Source organism: Monodelphis domestica, chromosome 6 (genome assembly GCF_027887165.1).
Source record: "Monodelphis domestica isolate mMonDom1 chromosome 6, mMonDom1.pri, whole genome shotgun sequence".
NCBI classification, from domain to species: Eukaryota; Metazoa; Chordata; class Mammalia; order Didelphimorphia; family Didelphidae; genus Monodelphis; species Monodelphis domestica.
The window spans coordinates 152164580-152167722 of record NC_077232.1 but is presented as its reverse complement, the minus strand read 5'-3'; the positions used below and the strand labels follow the sequence as shown (position 1 = coordinate 152167722).

At 40.2% G+C, this 3143-nt stretch overlaps 1 pseudogene; it reads right to left on the bottom strand.

Annotated features, from left to right (window-relative positions):
* Nucleotides 1–1038: 1038 nt before the first annotated feature.
* On the bottom strand, nucleotides 1039–2703 carry LOC100618907 (26S proteasome regulatory subunit 6A-like; annotated as a pseudogene).
* Nucleotides 2704–3143: the final 440 nt, after the last annotated feature.

Here is a 3143-nt window from a genome sequence, read left to right as displayed (position 1 = left end):
AGTTGATTCTTGGTTGTAGACCTAGTTCCCTTGCTTTCCAGAATATAATATTCCATGACTTTCAGTCCTTCCGTGTACATGCAGCCAGATCCTGTTTTATCCTCACTGTGGTTCCATGGTATCTGAATGACTTTTTCTAGGCAGCTTGTAATATTTTTCCTTTGTCTGATAATTCTTGAATTTGTCTATAATATTTCTGAGTGTTGTCAGTTGGGGATTAAGTACAGGAGGTGATCTGTGAATTCTTTCAATCTCCACTTTTCCCTCTTGTTCTAGAATATTAGGTCAGTTTTCTTGGATTATTTCCTGTAGTATTATGTCTAGGGTTTTTCTTTTATCATGGTCTTCTGGTAGACCAATGATTCTTAAGTTGTCTTTCCTGGAACAATTTTCTAAAACTTCTGTTTTGTGAATGAGGTGCTTCATATTTCCTCAATTTATTCATTATTTTGATTTCGTTCTATAGTTTCCTGCTGCCTTGTGAATTTGTTTGTTTCTAATTGTTGTATTCTGGATTTTAAAGACTGGATTTCATCTGTGGCTTTTTGGTCATTCTTCTCCTACTGCTTTGATTTTCTTTGGAGATCATCTTTCATCACCTTTGCCTCATCTTTGATCTACTTTTCCTCATCTGTCATCTCCTTTGCCTCATTGAGCTGTTTGATTTTGGCTTTCAAGACACTATTTTCTTGTTTTATTTCAAGTGCCTCTGTTTCCAAGTGACTTATCTTAGTTTTTAAGTGCATTTTCCAGTTGTCTTCAGCCTCTCTTAATTGTGTTTTTAATTGTATTTTGAGCTCTTCCAGAGCCTGTATCCAATTTGCTGGGGTTTCTGTTTTTGCTTGGTGTTCCCTCATCCTTCTCTATTTCATTAGTTCTTTGTGTGCATTGCCTGTATAGAAGTTGTCAATTTTAATTTCTTTTTTCTTTTTATATTTTTTACTCATATTTACCCCTTTTTTTACTCCACCCAGTTGCCAGCACTCTTACTCCTCTAATTCTTTTTTTTTTTTTTTTGTGGTTTTGGGCATTTCTTTCATGCTTCCCCCTTGGAGCTTTGTCAGCAAATCTCTCAGTGCAGTCTGTGTGGGAGGGGTATTGGAGCTTGAGCTTGCCTGCCCTCTGAAGGATTTGTTGAGGTTAAGTCCAGCTGGGTTGAGCTGGATGTGCACTGAGGCCTAAACTGGGTGGGGGGGTGAGGGAATATGGAATGTCTCCACTGCTACCACTAGGCTACCTGCTCTGCACTCTGAGCTTCTTCTCTAACTGCTTTCAACCTCCTGTTTGATGCTTTGAGCCTGACACAGCTTCACCCACAAGGTACTCCCTCCAGACTAGCCCCTCTGCCCACCGAGAGGTTCCAGCTGCCCTGGAGACTTTGCACTCTAGGTGGGGGAGGGGTCCCAGAACCTTCCTTCTTCCTTCCCCTTAAACCCGAGTGTTCTCAAATTCCAGTTTTTGGAGGCATACCTTTTAAGTTGAGTCCCGCAGGAGGGTTCCTTGGCTCTGTCTTGTTGTTAGGTTTTATTTTCAGTCCCTTAGGGAGAATTTAGTTTGTAATCAGTAAGGAAGGGTTTTCAGAGGTCTGAACTTTTGTTGCCTCTATCCTGACATCTTGCGTCCCCCTTCTTATGCCTTTTTTAAAATAAGCAAATCCTATCACACTTTATTCTTGAGGCTTCCCAACCCTAACAAGTATAGAAGTGCAAACTGGCTTTATTCTTGACTGGAGCCCCAAGCATACCCTCCATCTAGTCTTTATGTATGAGCTCAGTGGCTTCCAGGCAGAGCTGGATCATTCCTTTCTTCAATGCACATGGCCTTGCACTGAACTCCTCTGAATTTGCTCATGGAGTGTGCCAGCTCTTGATACTTCACAGGGCTCTCATTCATTTTTCAAGAATGAATCTGCATGCTCCTGGCTCTGGTTTCCTCTGTAGACTTTGGGAATTCAACCTTATGGTCCATATAGGGAGCAAGGCAAGGTCCAGGAAGGTCCACCCTATTTATATCAGTAATTATATTACCTTGGGTGTTTTGCTGAAATTCATCCTGATAGTTTAGGAGTTTTCAGTATAGTTCTTTGAACTTCTGATCCTGGGCCTACTCACTGTCTAAGTGCTTGGTTCTAATGGCATCTAGTTCATCAGTGAATATAATGGAAGGCACATTCCCTTTGGCCAGTAAGAGGCATCTCAGACAAACTTTGCTCCATTCCCAGTTAACATCTTACCAAATGAGGGCCAGCCACTTTCAGAAAGGTGGCCTTGGTCTGGGCACCACAAGTCTGGGCTAGCAGACTTTTTCCAATACCTCAGGCTCCATATATAAATCCTCCCTTTGGAGACTGAATAACCAAATTCTCAATATCTCTTTATGGTTCATTCATTAGCAATCCAATAGCCTCTATGAGTATCTGGGTGTGTTTATCCAGCCCTCCAATAATGCTGTATTGCTTTGTGGGTCTTTCATTCACCTCCATGACTTTCACATGGGATTCATACTCAGTGGGTAGAATCTCTAGGATCAGATAGGATGCTTTGTTTTCTCTTACCAGGTCTCCAGACTTCAACTTTTCTGCATCAACAAAATCGTCACTTGCAAGAAATAGGTTTTGATAACGGTGCATTTGTCCTTCCACTGGGAGTCAAGGTCAGTGTTCCCACCATTTTATTCTTGGTCACTGGGAATAACACCCAACATATGTTTATTGATAACTTTGATTTATTCATCTGAAAACTGCCTATTCATATCCTTTGACCATTTATTAATTGGAGAATGACTTACAGTCTTAAAAATTTGACAATCCTTTATATATTTGAGAAATGTATCTTCTACATTTCTGATCTCTGCCATCTTGCCTCTTCCTTATTCAATTCGCTCCTGAGAGCTCACCATATTGATAATGACCTCAGTTTAGTGCACAATATAACTTGTTATATTTCAGAACCCCCAAGATCAAGGGACTCATAGACCTTGGCCTCACTGATAGCACTTATTGCAGATGTACACCATAATGTCTGGCTTATTAGTATTTTAATAATTTCATTTCTACTCTGTATTGTAATTAGCCTTAATTCAAGAAACTCAAAGGTCAGTAGATAGTCTTGGATTAATTAGGTTCTATTAAAATGCTTACAAAG